Genomic DNA, 14944 nt, shown 5'->3' with positions numbered 1-14944 from the left:
AAAGTGTTCTTGGTAATTTTTCGGGAGGGCTTTCTCAGAGGTATTTCCTTTATTGTAGCTGGCAATAAAAAGCAGAATAAACAAAAAGCCAAGCACTGACACAGACACTTACTTTCCTTGGTTTTCCAGACCTCACAGTGGAAGAACTAACACACCAATAGCATGCACTTTTGGCTGGAGTGCATTAACTTAACTTTGCACAACTGTTTCCTCCTCTAGCAGCAGTTGCTTCCTAATCTAATGGGGACAAGTTAGGAAGGTCCCATTCTCCTGTGGTTATACCCTGTGCTGCAGTGGGCAGTGTGGATGAAGGGGAAGCCCCAGCTGTACCTGGCTTATCTGCAGAAATTAAATCATGAGCTGAGAACTCTGGTAAGGAAATCAGAGCACATTCAGAGGAGCTGATAAATTCCTCAGCTTTCACCATTAAATTTAAAGGGAGTGGCTAAAAATAAATCCACTTCCAACTCCTGCTAGCCTGGGCATCCTGTACTCATCCAGTGGTACACGATGTGTCGGAGAGTTACTGCCAATTTCAGACAGCTCTCACAAGTTCTGTCTGCATGGGAAGAACTCTTCATACATTTTTGCCAAACATTTTTCCATCAAAGCCTGTAATGTAATTGATGTCAAAACCTCTTACGTAAAAGCTTTGATTTTTGACAAAAATATCAGCATGAAAAGTACAAATTAAATTGCCGAATGCAGTTCTGAGAAACAGCTGAAGAACAAGGAGAGCAACATTTAGTTTCACTGCAGTCTTCGATTTACTGTTTCTGCCTTTTAAAACTGCCATTTCTCCCCCTTTTTTAATATCTCCACACTTTTCCCCACGGGATGAGAAAAGAAGCTATTCCAAAAAAGCTAAAAGCAAACCACTTCTTTCTTCACATGCTCAAACTTGATGTGAAAACCAAGACTTGATGTGAAACAAATGTCAGTCTTGGTGTGATGCTTTATATGAAGAAACCAAACACCTGAGTATGGAGAAAGAGGAGCGGAGGGGAATAAGTTAGATTTTCCACCAGGCACCCTCAGGGTACCTCGACCATAACCTAATGTCCAATTTTCCAAGTACAGCTTTACAGTGAAAGAAAGCAGCAGCTGCCAGCCCTTCGAGTCCCTCAGCCCCCTCCTTCAATCACCCAGAACAGAGTAATTTGTTTTTCTCACTTCATTTTCAAAATTCCTATGAAGAAAACTATTGGCACTAGGCCCGTGGAAGGGAATGAGGAAGGCTGTGAATGGGGTGCACTCTCCTTCAGTTTGCGTTGTGGATCTGGAGATCCCATGGACTCTGGTATCACCTGACACTGGGACTGGGCATGGGTGAGCACAGCACAGAGCCACACTTACGTCCTGAGCCAGCTCTTGAGCATTGCTTCAGGTCCAGTGCAAGCATATGGTGCAGTCTGTAGATAACAATATCATTACTCCACTGCTTGTAAAAAAGATCTTTCCTTGCCATGCCTATAACGGGTAAAGCTGAAGACTGTGACTGCCTATTGTTCTTCTTAATAGCTTATACTGTAACACCCTCTTTAAAGCAGGTCTACAGAAATTGAAGGTCCTCTCTCTCCAGTGTGGTTATCGTGAGTGTGCAGAGATTCCCAGGCTCACCTTGGCTCCTACACCATGTGCACTGAGAGGAGGCACGTGAGATGGAGGCAAAACAGAGGCAAACAGCAGTGTTTGTCTGCGAGGCTGTGGGCTAGCATCATCACCTCCAGAGGCAAATTTGCAAAGTGGTAGATAGCATAAAGCACAACAGCGCCAGAGCATCCTGCTCAGACTTCTGCCACGGTTTGCCCATGGCTGCTGCTCATCCCAGATGTTCTTTCATAGACTGACTCACACCGCACTGAGGAAAGTGAAGAGAAATTTTCCACCATTGCTACCAGGGTTCAGCTGCAGCAACATGAGAGCCCTGCTGTAAAACAGCTTCCAGCTGGGAGGAGGGTTTTCAGCACAGTGTCATCTAACCCTTCTGGGAAAGCAGTCTGGGGAAATGTCTTGTGTCAGCCCACCAAATAATGGATGGTGCTGTTCGGATAAGATGAGTCTTGAGAAATATACTCAAGCTGACATGTAGGGATCAGACTAGACTGAGAAAGTATTTTCCACTCCTGGTGGTTATAATTTTATGAGGGTCATTCCTACGCTGCAGAACTGCTGGAGAAATGTGAGATCAGTACTGCATTTACTGGATTCTTGAAAAAAAATCATGGATTGTCCATTGTTTCTGTAAAACGAAAAGGCAGCTGTGATTCGTCCTTACATGTCAGATGGGTCAGGTTAAACTATTCCGGTCTGATCATACCTTGAAAACAAACATTTTCCTCCTCACTTAATTTCTGTTGTGTATGATTGATTTCTTCTTATCATCCTCCAGGCAGTGAAAAAGCTGCTGTGATTGACGGCACAGAGAGCAACAGATGGTGCTGTTTCTGTTCAAGTGAGAGCTGGAGAAACAAGGCTACTACTGGCCTTACAGACTGCTGCTATAACTCCATCTCATTTTCGCTCAGTTTTCTGAGATGAGTTTTGTCAATGCCTTTTCAGTCAAGTATTCAGATGCACATCAATTTTAAAGTAAAAACAAGAGCATGTGTAGACTTGCATTATTTAACAATACATCTTACAATTTTAAATGCAGACCGTTTGTCACACAAGCATCAGTGAGGGTGCTGGAGTGCAGAGCAACATATTCATGGTGCAAAATTTGCAGGTGATTGCTCGAGGCTGGTACTGCTTGCTGTGTTGTACCAGGTAGTGCACTGGGGAAGCTAAATATCACAGCACATATCACAACAAGAACAGAATAAGTGAATTGCTTGAGTGCATATCCAGAATAGTTACAGATATTGTTTTGAAATAGATTGGCATAAGTGGGAATACCGTGTGCTTGTTTGAGTAATAAAAAGTGCTCACTAAGTTTGTATATTGGATTTCCCAGAGAATGAGATTTCTATAATTTCTTTTCTGTGCAGTCAAAGTGTAGCAGGACTGGCAAGTAAGGCCCCAGTAATCCTGATGCTAAGGAAATCTTTCATGTAAAGGAGAATATCTTACTACTAGCTTCTCCCAGGCTTCCTCATGTTTTGATTGTCTAGACTAGATATTTCTATTCAGTACTACTGTGGGTTTTTTTTTAATCTTTATGTCTTTCGCCTCTAGCTCCCCATGCCACTATGTAAATTAGAGAGCTGTTTCTTATAGGACATTAGACTGACAAAGCACTACCTCGGGGCTGTCATGTGGATGCACTTTTCATCCTCTGACTGCTTGTCAAGCCAAAGGTCATTTGTCGAGCCAAATGTCAGGGCCATTCCCTGCAGGGCATGGGGGTACTCCTTCGTAGCTCAGATTTCCTTTGTTCCTACTAGACACATCTCAGAGCCCAGAGGAGGCCAAGGTGAATCAAATCATATCTTCAATAGCAAAACTGCAAATGAAAATATTCACTACCTGATTCAAAGCCTACACACAATACATGGCCTCCAGTTGCACCAGGGTAAGTTTAGGTTGAATAACAGGAAACACTTCTTTACAGAAAGGGCTGTTAGGCACTGGAATAGGCTCCCCCAGGGGTGGTTGAGTCACTGCCCCTGGATGTGTTTAAAAGCCATTTGGATGTGGTACTCAGGGACATGATTTATCGGAGGGTTGTTAGAGTTAGGGTAGTATGGTTACGTTGTGGTTGGACTTGATGATCTTTAAGGTCTTTTCCAACCTGAGCAATTCTATGATTAAACAACTCTACATCTGCCCAACTTATCTGCTTGGACACATCCTCTCCATGAGGGCCAGTTTTGAATTGCCTTCACAAGCGGCCCTGTGAATACGAACCATTGTTGAATTCCCAAACTCTCACAGTGAAGTGCTGCACAGAGCAGTGTTGCCGATGCAACTCCAGATGAGGAGAGCAGCATAAGCATTTTGCTGAGTTGAGATGAATACACAGGTTTAAGGACTTTCATGAATTGAGATCAAAATTGAAATGTTTGTTGCTACCTCTGAGCACCAGAGATTTACGCAGTACTTCAGAGACTTCAGTCATTACTTTCGCCAGATTTCTTTTGAAAGAATGGAGGCTCAAAAAAGCTGAGGAGAACTAAATTTGACCTAAGTGGGGGGCTTTCTTTTTTTCTCAAAAGCCACCTACACTGCTCTGATCAAAGGGCCCTGAGGTCTGTGTGTATACGAGAAACTCAGTACTTCAGTGTGCTTGAGTTTCATACACCTTTTATCACAAAACCGTAAGTTCATCAATTTTCGGTGCAGTGTTTTGACACAAACTCAGTGTTCATGTCTGTGAACTTGAATTAAAACATAAGCTTGTGGCTTATAAGATTAAAAAAGGAGAAGTAAATCTAACAGCGATTTTTACACCCCTTTTCCACACCAGAGCATAGACCATCCACATGCCAGAGGTGGTCTTTAAACAAGCTTCCACTGGAATGGCAGTGACTTGTAGTATAGAGCAATGGAGGCACTAATGTGAAACCTGCAATGCTCTGGATATCATTTTGTTCTTCACTTTAGTGAGTGAGGAAGAAACAAAATTGCTTAACAAAGCTCATGAGAGCCTCAGCTTGAACCATGAGCGAGTCTACAGCTTTCGGCATGGATTTATGAGGTAAGGTTATTAAAGCCATGGACAGATGGGTATGTGGATAGACAAGTGGATATACCATACGAACTGCTCTTATCACACATATTATGTACTGAGAAAGGAAATCCTATGGATGCCATATAGATTAGATGCTTCAATTAACGTCTCTGAAGCCAGTTTCCTGTCCTTCAGGCTGGAACAAGGGTTATTTAATACACAAATTATTCCTTCACTGAACTTGTTTCTTTGAACGTCCACCGTCTGATGGCTGGCAGGCATTCCCAGGGTACAAGGTGGTCCTATCTGGAAGGATCCACCTCCTCTGACAGAAAGCTGCAGGCACTCTACACTCCCTGGGTGTGGAGACAAATTGAACTGCCTCCTAACATGGCCTATTTCTCTCTAATAATGGAGCTTATGCTAAATATGAATACTTCAGATGTGAAATGTTCCTTTCCCCTGGTTCATCCTTCCCTCCATCCCTTTGCTTTCCTCCCTGTCAGCGTACCGCATGGGGTCTGCAGGAGCACTGATCCCATGGCAACTGCTGTCACACTGTTCACTGAAACAATAGCACAGTGGGGTCCTGCTTGCACTGGCAGCAAAGCAAGGCCAGACCACTAGAAATTCTATTTCTTTCAGGATGCTCCCCTACCTGAAAGCAAATATTTACTCTTTGTTGTGCCCATGACTGCTGGACTCCATGTCACACTGCGGCTCTTGCACAATGTGAACCTCAGTTTGGATGCAGAAATGAATATACAGCAAATCTAGATCATGCCAGACAGAGGTGTATATTGAAAGTGGCACTCAGACATGCAACAGGCCTTCTGTGGCTGATGCAGATGATACTGCCATTGGCTGCTCCCTCCAGCTCCAGCCATACACCCTGCAGTGGGATGGTAAATCTGCATTTCTGAATTGCAGGAGTGCTTCTCACCCACCAAGCTGAGTAAGCTCCTTTAGCTTCCATCTCTGCTGTTCATCCCTGCCTTACTGGCATAACCTCTTGGCACAAATCTACTGATGGGAACTGATTTCTCCTAGTTTTCAGAAAAATACATCCTCACCTATTGCCTGGGACATTGGCAATCTGTGAAATATGGTATTTTTCAGGCTGCAGATGGAAAACAAGGTGAGGACTGATGGCAGAAATTAGCTGGAGAGCAAGGTAAATATATCACACTGACATCTTCAAAATTACTTGAAAGGATTCGATTTCCTTTCCAGGAGTGCCCTAAGAAGCACTGTTTTACTCTTCAAAAATAAAAATAATAATAATAGTTTAAAGGAACATTTGTAGCTAGTGGCCTGGATCAGCTTTAGCAGCGGATGAGTGAAGCCAAGCCTCCCAGAAGAGGTGAAAGCACCTGACCTAGAGAGAAAGGTTAAGGTAAAGACCTCAGAGCCCTGAGCCACTGCTGTGAGCTGGGTGAGGCGTGTCCCTGTCACATCCCAAGTCCACCCTCTGCCTCAGAGGTGGGCTCTGCTGTGGCCTGGCACACCCTGCCTTCTGCCCGCCCTGCCTGATATGGCCGGCCGCCTGAGGAAGGCAGCCCTCCACCTCAGCACCAGGAGCTGCGCTGCACTGCAGTCTTTCTCTGGCAATGCCACAGCCATCCTTCAGTCTGCATTTGAAGGCAGCCACGTACACTAGTGCGTAAAGCCACTCACGGGTGTTGACGCTTGCTGGTAGTGTTGCTCTTCCCACACACCATTGCAGCTCAGCCTAAAGGTGGAGGTCTGCGCTGCCTCCTGCCTTGGGTGGTTCTCTGCTCAGAGGCAGGCTAACTGGCCCATGGCTGAGCCTTTCAGAACAGTACTCAGGTTTCTTTCCTGTCAGTAACTGAATCTGGCATTGCTGATGAAGTTAATAGGAGTTACAGACATGGGGTGAGTTTTGTTGAGCCAGAGTGCCCCACTGCAGAAGATCTCTTGGCTGTAATTCAGAGCCCCATCTGCTTTTCTTATGAACCAATGACGAACATTAAAATCAGATCAGTAAATTTAACGTGTGCTTTAGTAGCTTCTGCGTCCTGAGGTTTCTGAGGTATTTCTAAGGACATTTTTCAGGAATGAAGTCTCTTTATTTCTCTCCAAGGCCCATGTTGGCTAAATGAATATAAATCTATATGAAAAAATGATACCTAGTACCAAAACCTTCCAGTTCTTGTCAACTTTAAATGCAAGAGAATGCCAAGATGATTGACTTCTCTAAAAAAATTAAATACTTTTTTTTTTCTCCTAAATAGAAAAAGTTATGAGTCAACAAGAAACCAGTTTAATTTGTACACCTTAGAGGTAATTGATTCAGGAAACAGTTTTATCTCTGTCAGTTGTTCCTCTAAAGGCTTGTAGAAGGAAATTCTTTCTTTCCAGAAAGCACTGTGAAAACAAAAAGCAATATATCTTTCCATAACATGCTTCTAACAACGTAAGTAGGCATAGCAGTGCTGTGGGTGGCCATAGCAAATTAATTACAGATGATAAGGAGAGTGCTTTTGAAGCAAGATGGTAGCAAAGATACCAGCTATGCCTACACACTTTTTAAATGTCTGATGTTTTTTACTTTATATTTGGAGTAGGCCTTCCAAAATAAAACTCTGTGATGGGTACCTGAGTCTATATCTTCGTCAGTGTCAGCTGAAACTTGCAACTGGGCAGCTCAGACAGCCTTTCACTGTCCTGCCTGTGCTTATGTGTGGCTTACACTTTATTTGAGGAGTTGGATAGCATTATACAAGGTTCTCTGACACTGTTGTGACTTTTATTTTTCTGGTTATTCTGTTTGTTGACAAAAATCTTGTAGGATCAGTACATGGGAGGAGCAAAGCAAAGGATCCTGTTGTCCTTTCCCTTCACTCAGGGGAGCTCAGGGAGAGCCAGAACTGCTCTGTGAAGGAATTATCAATAACTACAATCCTATATCCATCCCAGATGGAAACATCATTGTTGGCACCTGGGACACTGCCACAAAGGCCATTCAGAACTGGTTTTAGATTATCCCATCAGTGTCACCAGAGAAACAGGTAGGACACTACTGTGGTGATACCAGCAAAAGGAAGTTTGGGAAATCCAGCAACGCTCGTGGGCCTAAAAGGCAAAAACCTTAGGTAACATGGCTTTTCAACCTATTTTTCACACTGTTTGCTGCACTGCCATCTGCATTTGATTTATGCCGTGACAGAACATATTATTCATCTTATAAAAGCACTCAGTTGTGCTCATGGAAGTCAGCTGACATGATGCGTGCTGTTCCCTGCAAGGCAGCGCACCACAGGCCGGACAGACCGCCTCACTACGCCCGGCCTGGCCATGCAGTCAGGAGAAGGGCCTAATCCAGAGCCGAAGAGCCACGTCACCTGGCTCACACTGAGATGTTTTACAATTCCCAGAAGTTATCACAGTCTCAGAAGCAGCCTTGCTCTGTAAAACGCCTATTCCTCTCACCACTGTCTTCTGAAAAGAATGTGCTGATACACTTGGCAGGTTACAAGATAACTCCCTTGACATGCAGCCATAAACACTGTGCCCACATCCTAAATTTAAAGATCAAGTAAATTGGGTCCCTAATTACAAATATATGGACAAGATGTAGTATTTGCAATGAACATTACAGTGAGGAATATAGCATGTAAAATGCCTCCCTTAGGAAAAAAACGCATGAAAAGGATGATGTGTTGCTACTCAGAACTCAGACATGGAAGGAGTGCACAGCAAACAGCCCCAAAACTGGCAGGCTATTCTCTTGTCTTTAATACAGTAAAATCTTAAATTAAAATGACTGCTGAAACAGCAGATAGAGAATCAGAGATGCCAATGGCACCACCAGGGAATAGAAGTGTCCAGTTAAAAAATATTTAGGTCTAGCTCGCAACAGATACAGACAGCCTTCCATATTCTGGGGCTTTTATTTCCATTTCACTCACTATGAATCAGCCCAGGAGCTGTCATAAGTGGAGGAACATTTGCTAACAGCTGTGGCTGCCAAAAACTGAACAAACCCCTGGAAGCCTTGCAAAAGCCATCACCTCAACCAGAGGCAGTCATTACTGACAGTCCTGAGACAAAGGCCTGGACGTGGCTGCTAACAGGTCTACAAAAGTGTGTGGAACATTATAGAAGGTTTTTCTGCTACTCCCCATCCTTTCCTTTAGATGAATAAGGAATTCCTCATGTGTATAAAGCCATAATCTTTTACAAATGCCATTCAAAAACCACTGCAGTGATATAATTTCCTTTTCAAGCTATCTTTTTTTCCTCCCTTTGAAAGCGAATATTTAGAAACCAAATTAGGAAGACAAACACAGATTTTGCCTTGCAGGAAACACATTCTTTTCTGTTATTAATGGTGAACGTTGGCAGGGCTTTTACCCAGAGAGGGCTGCCAGTTCTGTAAGAGAGCTCACTTTTCCCTTCAGTCCATGTGGCTCTTTCCCAGTTATTATTACAGCATATGTTTTTAAAAATATTTTTAGCTCAAACAGGCAGGCAGTGAATGAAAGTTAACAAATTCTGTCTCGTGCTGTCTCAGATGTCCCTCTTAATTCATGGAAGTGCCATTTTCTGCCTTTTCTGGTGTAAACAGATTGGGTGGATTGGGCATTTATCAAATAATATTTTCAAGGGGAAGAAGTGAAGAAAAGAGCTAGTCCTGCAGTGCACTGCTCTCACTGGGTTTGTATGATAGCTTGGCATCTGGCTTGTGCTGTTTAGATAAGCCTGATCTTTTTCCCTCTTTTTAGGGCTAGTTTCTTAGCTCCTTGCAAGCCAGTCCATTCAGAGCATGTATTGTTGATAGGAGGTGCAGGTAGTTAAGCAAAATCAGGAAATTAGTTGGTGAAGGACTCCCTCCTCTTTCCAAAGTGTGGTTCGTATAAACTAATTTGTGACCCAGGCACGGTGACACAGGTTTTCTCATTTTGGAGCCCGGACATGGTGCATTCACAATCACTCATCTGGACCTTTCTCCTAAAGATCACCGCTAGGCTTCCCAGAAGGGTGTAATCCAGAGCTTTGGTGCTGCCTTCCTGGAATTTTCTCAGTGCTTGAACCACAGCCTTGCTCTTGAATCTCTGCATCTTAATAAAAGCATAAAGCAAAGACTTTAATAATCTGATGTGAACGGTCAGGAACTATCCCTGTGATCATATCTTGCTGGGTCAATAATTCATGAATAACACACTGTTCATCTGGTGTTCAAGTAGGGTAGGAATAATTCCAGGAAGAGGTTGATGATCTGTACACGACCTATTATTTTTTTTATATATATATCTCATAAATCTGAGAAACTAATAACTCTGCATCCTTAAAAAGGATTTATGTGAGATCATGTCACCAAAGCAATTTTCTTACAGACCACGGATGAAGGTCACGCAGTTTATTCTTGGCTTCTCCTGGATACTGAGGCACGCTGAGAGCATTCTGTCCTTATGGCTATCATTGTGCAATTCAGAAGAAGAATCCTGGGTAACAGTGGGCCTGAGACTGTGCCTCAGCTTCCCATCCAAGAATAGCATACCTTATATGAACTGCTCCCATCAGCTACACTCATAGAACTCAGGCTGGGGATGCAGTCAGAGAAGGATTTCTCACAAGATGCTCCTTATTTCTAGTGGCGTGGTTAAAGTAATGAGCAGTTGTTCCTGTGGCATTTTAGCCGTTACACATTTGGCCCTGTCCAGAACTGAGAACTGCAGAGAAGAGCACATTTCAAGTAATAAATTTAAACAGTTTGAAACTTGAGAAAAAAGGTGAATTAACATAGAGCCAAAGATTCAGGTTAGATCTCATTTAATCCAAACCAGGATATCTATCCCTGACAAAAATGTTGACCACGGCTATTTTTTTGGTGCCGTGTCTGTTTTCTCCCTGCCCCAGTTTCTTGGAAGTCACTGTGCTCTGGCACTTCAATTAGAGACGGATAATTGATGCACTGCAGACTGGAAAAAGCTTATCACACTGTATTATTTATTCCACCACCGGGACCCTATCACCACTGTGAAATCTATTTCTTCAGGTTTGAAAGAGACTTGGATAAACCACCTGGTGATCCTGTCTGGGACTGTCGACAGTCTGATCCAGTTTGTCACGGATCCTTGGAAATGGCACTGACAGAATGAAGGGATCTGTTTCTCCAGTGCATACTTTGGAGCGAGGCTTTGTGCTGACAAGAGCTGTGCTGTGTATTGGAGGATCACTCAGACTGTGGCTCTGCTCAGAGCCAGCAGCTCAGGCCCATGCTTCTGCCTGTTGCTGTTCACAATGAATCTCCTTACCACACCTCACCTCAAAGCCAGCCTGAACCTACAAATTCTGCTCTGCCCCACGGTTTGGGTGAACACATCAGCCACTGCCCCATGTCTGCAACACCAGGCTGCACCCAAAAATTGCTGAGCAAGAGCGCATGAAGCCATTTGGGTACATGTAGCACCAAGACAACAGTGCTTTAGGATGCCTCATCTGTAATTCAAAGCCAACCTTCCCTTGCTATTAATCCAGCAGACACTCAGAGGGGCTTTTCCTAGCACTGAGCAGGGCACTGTGAGATTAGTGATGATCCCTGAAGCAGGAGAGCTGGTCATACCAGCAGCATCATGGCAAATAGTTTTTCCCACCGGGCATTTTTGGTGTGCTGAGGGCATGTGGACCACCCTTTGTAAGAGCCCAAAATGTGTCCAGTCCCAGGAAAGCCACAGCCTGCTGTCTCCCATGATCTGCACTTTTTAGGACATCCAGCTGTGATGTTGGTGGCTTCCCTAACCTCTTAGCTTATATGGACAAAAGTGCATGGAGGTTGGAAGGAGGTTTTTAAGGCTGCAAGCGGTTCAGGAGAGGCAGGCAGTTCAGGGCTGCTCCAGCACATCACCCTCAGGAGGCCTCCCTAGACTGCCCAAAGGGGTGATAGGTGTCAGCAGAGTTAGGACCTCAGCCTTGAAACCACCACAAGCTCTCAGATCACACTGAAAAGAAAATGCCAGTGTCGAGCGAGGCAAAAGGAATTCTTGCTGGAAGTCAAACCTAGGGGAGATCCAGAACTCTTTCAAATTCACCCACTTCAGATGAGGGTAGAAACCAGATAACACAGCCGGATCTGGCCCACTTTATTCCTCCAGCAGTTAGTGATAGGGAACCAGTGTAACAGTACAGACTGTGCACAGCCTGTGTGTGCCCAGAGCAGCTGGTTCACTGCCACCATCCACAGCCTGTGTGTGCCCAGAGCAGCTGGTTCACTGCCACCATCCACAGAGTTCAGTGGAACCAGCTTGCAGGAGAAGAATATGTTTAACCATGGAGAAGGTGTTTCTCACAGACTGTGAGTGTGAGCCCTTTGTGGCTGCACAGTGCCTGAAAACCCCATGAATCTGCTTTCTCCTGGATAGCTCACGTCTGTGGGATTTGCCTGAATTCCAGATGCAGACCAAAAGTCCTGCAGAAGTACAGAGCAGATCACAGAAGCCGTCCATGAAAATACCTCACTTGCTCCTGTGGGTTTACAGTGGTCAGCACCAGAGGTGGGAAAAGGCTTCAAAGACATAATATGAGAAGCAACTGCACAGCTCGTTGGCTCTTCAACTTCCGTCCCTGCTCCCAGGGGATGACACTCGCAAATCCCCTCTGAAAGGGAAGTCTGTATTCTCCCTGCAGCCACACTGAGCTCTGAGAGCTCTGCCAAGACCTTGCACATGGTTGATAGAGAAGTAAGCCAACGAATGGCACAGTGCCGGGCATTGTGCTTTGGTACTGGAGAGAGAAGGCTTCACTTCTGTGTGTCTGCAGGAGCAGCAGGAGCAGCAGCAGTGCCAGCCAGATGGAGAGTGCTGGTAGCCCTGCAGAACAGGACAAGGAGCACGCTGGGAATAAAGGAGATGGAGAGTTATGGTGGAGCCAAGAGTTCTGTGACAGTCATGCATCGTGCTGGCATGGAGCCGAGTGGCCTTCATCCTGCCAGCTGTGGGTTGGCTCTGTCAATAAGGCTCACTGGAGGTGACTTGTGAAATAGCAGGTGCAAATTATCTCTGTCTAGTATGAAGGAGTTAGCGCTGTAAATGAGTGATTTCTAAATAAAGGACCAGTTAATGTTTAATCACAGGTACAACCCTGTCTCAGTCAGAGCAGGCTTCAAAAAAAAAAAAGATGGTTTCGTTTTATTGCCTCTTGAAGTGGTGTCCTGCAGTTTTACATAATAATCTCACTAACAACCTACTTTCCCAGCATCATTACAGGTATGATAGTGGTAAGAGTCACTTCCACACAGAGCAGTATTTTTCCATGCGGAGCAGGTAGCAGCAGCTTTTACCTATCAGTTCCTGCATTTCAGCTGACATCTAATTATCTGACCTACACAGATCCATGTGCTTCCCTTCATCTTAAACTGCTGATGACTAGACAGAGGCAGATGCTGCTCTCAGAGAACTGTGTCAGCAGGGGAAAGGCAATTATGGCTTCACTTGAGCTATGTAGCTAAGCCTGGAAGGGTGATGCTGGGTTCTTTACTCTTTTTTGGCACTCTTACAATGCACAGTGGCCCCACAACTAATGGCAGAAACCAACCCTGTAGTCTTTTTCTCATCTCCATATCAGTGGCACCTGTTCTTCTCATCGTGAAGCATTCTCGGTGTTTTATACCAGTGAAAAACAAAGAATTCAGAATACTGTTATTTTAGATTCTCCTCACACATTTGGACAAGCATATTTCACTATTTGGAGACCAGGAATGGCAGTACCTCCATTTCTTTTTAATTCCAAGTCCAAAATTTCTGCCTGCAGACAGTGACTTTGTGAGCCAGCTGTTCTGTGCTGAAGGCAGAGAGGAAAACAATGGGCAACAGAGCTTCTGCAGATGGGATTCTGATCAGAAGCTTGAAAAAAGAAGAGCAGAGGCTAAACTCTATCATTAATTTGGACCAAAAAATGCGCGTAGCATCAAACCACCAGAGCGGTGATGGACAGGAACCAGGTGGACTCTATTAGAAAGCAAAGAAGGGAATGTTTTCTAATAGCTGCCAAGAAACACGCTTGTTTCAGCTTTTGCATGAGATGATAGATAGGTTCTTTGAAGCCCAAATCTCTGGTTTTATTCCTCCTTGCTCTGGGACATGGGTGCAGTGGATATTCATTACTCACACTGGAAACATTTGCCACAGGAAGCTCCTGGAACAGTGTTTGGAAAGCCATGAAAGCCCTAACGGCAGCTGAAAATACCAGTGCTGTCCCAGCACTTGCTGAATCAAATTATTGAATGCCAAGATAAATTAATATTTGTCTCTGAGTCATTCTCAGTTCTAAAGAGCTCAAGGTTTTCAGGCTGCTTTCCTACCAGGAGAGTCTTATCTCCTTGAAAAAGAAACCTCATTCTGGTGGTAAGCATCTTCCAAAGTCTGGAATGGTGTTTAAAGAAGACTTGCTTAACTTCCCAGTAAATTCCTTTCCATTCCTCTTTGCCTAGTGAAAATACTGGAATATTTGCATATTTTTCAAATGGGGATTTTCAGTAGTCATAAGGCATAGGCTAATGAGCATATTCTACAAGCCTATCTAGATAATTAGCTCAAGGGCTAATCTGTGAAGTATATTTGATGATCTTGAATATCTGGCTTGAGAATCCAAGATTTCATTGAGGTCAAATTAAAATTCTTGTAATTACAACTTCAAAATAAGGGAAATAAGTGCAACAAAAGTGTAAAGCCAGGAGACACACCCCCACCTTCCAAACCTGTGAACTGAAATAAACACAAGCTGAGTGGAGGAGAAAATGAGGAAAAGCTTCACTTGGAGGCCTTCATTCCTGGCAGCCCTGAGCACTGCCCTGTGCTGTCTCAGCTAGGGCTCTGCATGTCCATGGGGGCTGGCAATGCCTTTTTGGGGACCAGCACAGCCCCACACTCCTCTCCATGGACTGCTAAACAACAAATAATAGATGAGAGTGACCAGGCACAGGTCAGTGCTGAGTGGCCAAGCACAGGTCAGTGCTGACAGCTTGGCAGAATTTGGTGGAGAGGAAAATTCTGCCAGCAGCAGTACAGTTTAGGGGCCGACCTGCTGGAGAGGAGCTCTGCAGAGAAGGACCTGGGTGTCCTGGTGGTAACAGGTTGCCCATGAGCCAGCAGTGTGCCCCTGGGGCCAGGAAGGCCAGTAATATTCTGGAGCACATTTAAAAGAGCGTGCCCGGCAGGTCCAGGGATGTGATCCTCCTCCTCTACTCTGCCCTGGTGAGGCCACATCTGGAGTACTTGCACAGGTCTGGGTTCCTCACTTCAAGAAAGACAGGGAACTTCTGGAGAGAGTTCAGCAGAGGCCACAAAGATGATGAAGGGCCTGGAGCATCTC

The sequence above is a fragment of the Gallus gallus genome, chromosome Z, assembly GCF_016699485.2.
Source record: "Gallus gallus isolate bGalGal1 chromosome Z, bGalGal1.mat.broiler.GRCg7b, whole genome shotgun sequence".
Taxonomy (NCBI): Eukaryota; Metazoa; Chordata; class Aves; order Galliformes; family Phasianidae; genus Gallus; species Gallus gallus.
Note: the sequence above shows the minus strand (reverse complement) of the source record.